The 7,663-nt window shown below is 40.7% G+C and overlaps 1 long non-coding RNA gene across 3 annotated transcripts in view; it reads left to right on the forward strand.

Moving 5' to 3' along the window:
* The window catches only part of LOC136019804 (uncharacterized), a 207,053-nt gene that overhangs the window by 32,914 nt on the left and 166,476 nt on the right, over nt 1-7,663 (forward strand). For all 3 annotated transcript variants that reach the window (XR_010615068.1, XR_010615067.1, XR_010615069.1), the window contains exon 2: nt 550-634. This is a non-coding gene — a long non-coding RNA (uncharacterized LOC136019804). The remainder of the gene's footprint in view (nt 1-549; nt 635-7,663) is intronic.

Below are 7,663 nucleotides of genomic sequence, written 5' to 3' on the forward strand. Positions count from 1 at the left end.
GTCTGATTTGTAGTGAAACTGGAGTGTCCTTTCACTGAAGTCGAATCATGCAGGTGAAGGAGAATAAGCATAGGAGTAAATTGTAACCTGGTTTTGTAGACATATTCCAGCATTATTTGTGCATCTGATTCTGTGTCAGGTTTTGGGATTCTGTGCTCTGTGTTACATATCTTCCTGCATATGTAATCATATGTAATCACAATGGAGTGATTTTTACATGCCATCATCTCAATTCCATGGTCTCCTTCAGGAATGATGTCTGTAAACTGTTGTAAATGTATGTCTGAAAATGTAAGCATGAGGATTCAAGGAGAGATTCATGGTAGTTAAACTGTCTGACAAGCAGCTCTTGAAGACTACCAGGCATTCAGGATTCTCTTTTGCTGTTGAATTTGGGCAGTAGTCTCAGAAATGAGGAAGAAGTGTGAATGTGAACTTGAGGACTGTGATGAACCCAAATGAAAACTTTGCAGGTAGACAGTAAGAAGCAAGACAAGTTTTTTTCTGATTATTTATTTATTTATTTATTTATTTATTTGTTATGTTTAGGGACTCTCCGAGGCACAAATGGAGGATGAATTCCATCTCTGCTAAGTCCCCAAAAAGAAGAAAAGACAATCTGGATGGATTTAAGGTAACTTATATTTCCACAACTAAAACAATTAGTGAAATTGTTTCAGTAGTGAAATTCTCAATGCCATAAATGAAAGGACGTATGCAAAGAAGTCACATTATTTCAGCCTTAAAGCATAGGACAAATAAGTTCGAGCCCTATCTCTTGCTTTACCTGTGCCTATATCTCTTCTGCTGTACTGGTTCTCATGGCAATGGAGTAATTCCAGCCATGCACCCATCATTTGTGCCCTAACTCTGCCTACCTAACGTGCTGGGCACGTACTTTGACTACTACAGAGTAGTATTGAGTGGATTTCTGCAACTTTGCCATTATGGTCATACTGTTCAGAATACTAGTCTAACTGAACAGAACTGGGTTGAATGGTCTTGGAGAATGGGGTTTCTTTAATTTGTCTGAGAATTTCCTTGGTTTTTCTGTATGAAGTTTTCTAAACTTTCACAATGACAGTGTGACCATATACTGGAGAATTTAAGCAGTGTTTTTGCAATGACTTGCAATCTTTAGTCCTTGAGTCTGTGGGATGGGACAGAGAAAGAGCTGTACTGTGTCATCTCAGAAGTAGTCCTCTTGCTTTGGTCTGATTTTGGTTATATGAGCCGTGTAAGGAGAAATCTGTAACACATCAAGAATACGGTGATACTTCCCTTGATTATACCTTCCCAGCTTGCAGTAGTCTACAGCTGCGAAACTTTTTGAACCAGAGATTTGTTCTTCTTTTCCATTCTCTGAGGTCAGTGGCAGCTGTGGACACTCAGTAATCTCTGATGTCCAGACTACTATATTTAAGTGTCTAAATATAGACATAGAGGCCTATGAGCCCATGGGTACCATTGAAGCGGACTGGAAATTTCACATTTGCCTTTTTGGGGATTGGATCAGACCCTATTTCAGGTAACCAGCTTGAAAAAAATAAAATTGGATTAAGTGGCTTGTGCAAGATGGTTGAACAAATGGGACAAATGGCTGGCAAGGCTCAGGAGCTCTGGATGCCATTCCTGCGCTCAACTGCTGAATTAAGTTTGTTCTCATGTAGAAAGAGCTCATGCTGGCAAGGCATCTTAATTGTGTCTTCTCAGAATACAGTGCTGCAGTGGTGTTTCTTGTTTGCTGCTCTTTATAGCGACGTCTGGGGAGAGCAGGAGCTCACAGGATGCTTTAGCATGACTTTTGGTTGATTAACAATATGACTGAGATTGAACCTCCATCTGTTGGTCCAGAAAAGATTCACAATTTTTAGTCCTTCTGTTCAGCCTGAAGTGTATATATGTATGTAGTTATATAATTTAGTACCTCTGTCTCAAATAAAAGTATTTAGGGAGTGGGAAGGCACAGAATCATCAGAATGCTGTAGTGGGAAGTAGGTATAATTTGGGGTTTTATCCTGTAAAGGCTACAGCTACTAAACTCCTTGCAGGGCAATGAGCCAGCCTAGCAGTGAGCTGTGCCACAAGTATGCACTGAGGCCCAGATCCCTTTCCCTTTGAAGGCAGGGAGAGTTAAACCATTGACTTCACTGCAGTTGGGTTAAGCCTGTAAATAGCTCATAACACTTGCATATTACAAGTTACTCTCATGGCCAGATCTAAGCATACTTGATCTCTAGAGGAATTTGACTTTGCATAGTCAGACATTCCTCATTTCTCATTTCTCATTAGTTAGGTAAACACATGTGCAGAGAAGTTGGGTTTGACGTCTTAACCCAGTTGCTTCATCCTGAGAGGGTGATGAAAGCTCTTAGAAACGGGGTGAAATACAGCATTTCTGAAAAGAAATGTCTAGTTCATCTCACATTGAACTATGGCTGTGACAGCTGAGCAGGGAAGGCTCAGGCCCTGCATAGGTTAAAGTCTTTTATGATGTGGGGCTGTTGGCATCTGCTCTGCATGTCACAGAACAGAAGGACAGCAAGTGGGTTGTTCAACAGCTGGGATGGGAACTGAAGGGAATGGCAGTGAGCTGTCATCTGAGGCCTACAGCAAAGGGAATGAGAGGCTTTGAAATACTGCCTGTAATTTAGTGTGATTTGCTTTGTAGTATATTAAGCTTACGTAAACTCCAGCTCTCTCTTTTTCTTCATCTTCTATTCCCCAGTACAATTGCATGATTGTCCTTTCACAATGATACACAGAGACACTTCCCTATGCATTTGTCATCAAGAAAAGCTATCAGCAGGTGCACTTGGCACATCACACGCAAATGAGTGGGCTGCAATACTAGTGCTGGAGTAGCAGCCAAAAGGTGGGATGGATGCACAAAAGGGAGTATGTCAAGATCTAAGGTACTTTGTACTAAGGCACAAAGCTCACCACTTGTGTAAGCCGTTCCTCAGCTGTCACAGGGAATGATCACAAGACTCAGCACTGGGTGGTCCAGCATGGTCCTGAAGTGGGAGATGGCTTAATGCACTGGAATAGTCATCCCGTTGTGACAAGACAGGAGTGTGGCTTGGAAAAGCAGACTCGAGACCATCTTAGTTTAGCTGCTAATGCTTGCAGTTGGGTTTTATTACTCGTTAAGTTGTTAGCCCGTTTTGATCTTTATTTCAACAGGGCCAAGCTGTTATATCTTAATCATATGCACTGCACTTACAGTTTGTATTCCTCTTCTAAGAACTGAATGAGTTACATCTTGTCTGGTTGATATCTCTGGGCAAATTCCATGCAGAAGGCATTGGGCAGCCACACCCAGGGCCAGAATTTTCTCAAAAACACCAGGGGCTGTTTTTTTCCAGTGTTACACACGCAAATGCAAAGCACAAAACCATTTTTATTTGCAGTTCCCAAGTAGGTTTGGACCTGGACATGTGGGTAGGAAATCAATCTAAAATTAGACTTACCTAACCTGACCTTGTAATTAAGCTCGATATCTAAGCATCCGTGGGAATAATCCCCAGGCCTGAAGTTATTGCCTGTTGTGAGCTGGGCTGTTTCCCTGTCTGAGGGTAGTACTGTATTGTTCTCTAAAGGGCTGTGTGAGTCACACCGTACGTGAGTAGTTTTATCTCTCTAATTAGTCTACGTATGGAGAGGGTTAAAAAGAAAAGGGTATACAAAAGGACAAAGACAAAACTATATCAGGAGTCCCTGTAAACTTGTGAGGCTCTCCATATGATTTCCTAGTTGAGAAATAAAGCACTTCAAACTTCTTTCATCTAAGCTACAACAGTGAAATGTCTCTTCCATATGTCAGTGGTATAATCTACATAATGAACAAGATTTCACAGATGGACTGGCTGATGCAATGGACATTCTTTTCATATATTGCTTTTCACTTCCATAATTTTCTTTGGTTTCCCACAAGATGGGATGAATATTGGCAATTACTGAGCTATTACTTTCTATGTTGCATAACTAATAAAAGTGTTATAATTCAACAAGGTGAGATTTTGTTCCAGAACAATCAGTGCCACAAAATAGCTAAAGAAAAAAGAAGGCAGACATTAAAAAGAGAAGATACCACCGCCCTTTCCCCTCCTCCAAAAAAAAAAAAAAAATCCCAAAGCCACTTTAGAATGTGTGTGCCCTCTTCAAAACGGATAAACAAACAAACCCCACACATTTCATACTTTACTTTTTGACCAATGTCATTAAGTTAATGTGGTTTTCTTCTCCCCACAATTTATGCAATGATACAGCTCTCTGACTGTCTTGGAGCTTGTTTGTGTCTTTGGCTTCTGAAGTTTTTAAAACTTGTTTTAGGTTTTATGACAAGTGCTTTTTTAAAACTAAAGGCCTTTTAGGAATGCAGGAAAATATTTGTTTTGAAGTCCTGCTTTCACCTTCATTGCTTTCCTTGGCCAAAACTTGCCACTTATTCAAATTCACAAAGTGCTAGGCCTTCATTTTGTTTCTGTAACCCTACTTGGTAGGTTAGAGACCAAATCCTTTCTGTATCCTCTCTCAGTCTTTCTTCAAAGATGGCTGGTGGTGACGTGGTTTAAACTCTGCTTCAAGCTAGCCTCCCAGTTATTGCTGGATCAGAGAGGTGAAGTCAGAAAGGTTGAATTTACTATGACCATGTGTCCAAGACTTGGAAAAGCTTTGTGGAAAACAAAAGTCTAGCTTGTATGAAAGAGGGCATTTTCTTTTGCAGTGTTACTGGGATGCGTCATCCCAGCCAAGAACCTGGAAGACATTAAGGTAGATGATATTGTCACAAATACTGAGGTTTTTAATTTTTTTAATGGACCAGCTGCACTTTTGGGGAGTGTTAGGTGGGACTGCAACCCACAGGTAGGTACGAAGGTGACATTTTGGTTATCCAGGAACAACAGTAATGTGCAAGAGTTCTCAGTTCTTATTAAGTATGAGTATGGGTAGAATATGAAATTTTATGTAGTTATGATTTCCAATAAAAGGAAAGATATCTCACTCTTGGAGTGAAACTCAGACGTTCACCCATCCAAAGAATTTACCTAAGACCTCCCCAAACTCACACTCTCCTTTTTATGTCTTTCATAGTTGCCTGATTGCTGGGTCTCCAGCATTTATTGTGTCTTGCGGAATATGTCTGCCATCCAGCTGAAGGTGTGATTGCTCCACCTCATGTACCCATACCAATAGCGGTGAAATGGCACTGGCAGATGCTTAGTTGCCAAATACGTTCACCAAGTCTTCAGCAAACATACTGAACCTGAGCTGAAACTGCTACTGCTGTCAGCCATAGTTCTATGCTAACTAGATCAGCTATTGATAACACTACCTTGGGGGTGTCTAAAGGAGTGTAGTTAGTACTTGGAATTGTATTATAAATGCATCTTCAGAAGTTCCTGTAGCTAGGATCAAAGCAATACTGCTTTGAGTAATAGGCAGGTATGGAGATCTTCCTCAAAGATTGTATGTGACCTCCCAGAAAGATATTTTTTGTGGATTTAGATGGAATGGCAGTGCTCCAGCTTAAAGCTGAAGCCATTCATAGGGGTTTCCCTTCCATCTTTCTTTAGACTCATTTCAGGTATTGCACTAGATCGTATCTCCCCTCCTGCCCACTTGCCTCACACCATGACCTTTGAATACCTTATCTCTATTTTAGGCATGTAGTCCTGATAGTTTTTGACTTGCAGCCCCTGCTTTACAGTGAGCCAAAAACCAGGCTGGCTGAAACAATTTGCTCAGGGACTCACAGGCAGCTGAAACTGAGATAGGAATTGAATCCATGTCTCTCGATTCCCAATGAAATGTTCTGCCTATTGTTGTTTCCTTCCCACTTCTAGAGAAAGGTAGAGGACTTCATGATCTTCCAAAAGAACAACATTCTGCTGAAACTGTAGTTCAAACCCAACTTTTTAAACCTGGGTGCTGGAAATGAGATGCATCCATTTGTATTTTGCCATATTAAGGAGTGCCACTTTCAGAAATGATGTCTGTCCTCAGCTTCCAGAATTGCACCTTCCTATTCCCTTTGCAAATCATGTGCTCTATTTTGAAGCCTCATAGACATATTGTGCCTATACATCTCATGGGGATTTGAAAATCTGGAGCCAAACTGTGGTCTCTAACGACCACTCATATGTTCTTGAACTTGGAAAAAATATCGTCAATGTTCAATGTAATCAAATGCTTCAGGCAGCATTTAGTGTTTGATCAATTTGAGATTTCTCTGGGGAAGGGAGTAGAATGGAGCCTGTCCATTCCTGATCCCATCTCAGATGATCTGTAGCAGAGGGAGGGAAGCAAGCTCCTGATTTATTATTGGCTGCATGTAATGTGATGCAACTGCTACAGAATGGAAAATGAGGCTGCACTTGTAGACTGAATGCTTCCTAATTGAATATCCATTCAGTTTTGTCCTTTTCTGCTCATTCATCACTGATGCCACAGACCATAATTTTCCCTAGCATGTTTTAATTCCAGGTTAGCAAGTGATTTCTTAAGAGCTGTTAATCTTTGTGATTTTGTTTACCTTTCTGGGCTCACTGAATACATAATAAAAACTCAATATCCAGATTATATCAGTTAACTGAAATTCGTTAGAGAAAACATAATATTGCTATTGTCTCCTTGACTGGATGAGTGTGTAAGTATTTCCAAAGTAAATGCAAATATGCTTTCCATGAGCATTTCTGCCAATAAAATCTGAGCTTTCCAAGCAAGCTAGCACAAAAGATGCATGGAAGCATGGAAGAGTAAATCTATATAAATATTAAAATGAACATTCACACTGTTAACTCCTCATTTACCTTTCCTGGATTATGTATTGGATTATGTATTAAATTATTCATTAAGTTATGTATTTCTTTTGATTAGGAAGGCATTTAGTCTGTGCAAAACATCTGGTTTAGATGCCCGTCATAGTCTGGCTTTACCCTTACACGCTTTTATGGAGACAGCTGACTTAGGCAAGTTGTACTGACACAGTGGGCCATCCCACCCTGGTGATTTCACTGGATACCACTGAGAAGATTCTGACTTTGTCTTCTTTTCTCTGCCCATCAGGTATTTCTCCACTAAGCTCTGTATTCCTGCAGTTATGCTATTTCCTGAGCACTTCACTGTTCATTTAAAAGTAGGATTTTTCCTTTCTCAGTCAGAGGGCCATGTAACATATTTACTCTGAAGGCACAGGAACCAGGAGGAGAGTGGGGTTTGGATTAGAAATGACATCCAGCCTTGTGCTCTCCCTTATGGAGCACACTGCCTCCCACACTGACAGCTCTCCTCTGCATGGAGATATGTACACCTATGCATTGTTATCACACCTTAATATTAAGCAAATAGCTTTTGCTCTACTTGCCTGTGTGTACCAAATCCCTCGGCATGAGGGGTTGTCACCTGCTGTGGGAGAGAGAAAGGTACTCTGTAGCTCATGCTGGGACACTACCCTCACCCCTCCTCCTTTTTCTCTTCCCTATGTTGTCTGCCTCATTATAGCCTGGCTAGGGGCAGAGCAAATGTTGGCTTCCCTGGTTGGTTAGTACAGTGGCAAGTCTTTAAAAAAAAAAAAAAAATAAAAAATTAGTCCTAATTAAGGAGTTGTCCTCATGATTTGTGGTTTTGTACACTGGAAAGCAGGCCAAGGCTGTCTGAT

Source organism: Lathamus discolor, chromosome 10, assembly GCF_037157495.1.
Source record: "Lathamus discolor isolate bLatDis1 chromosome 10, bLatDis1.hap1, whole genome shotgun sequence".
Taxonomy (NCBI): Eukaryota; Metazoa; Chordata; class Aves; order Psittaciformes; family Psittacidae; genus Lathamus; species Lathamus discolor.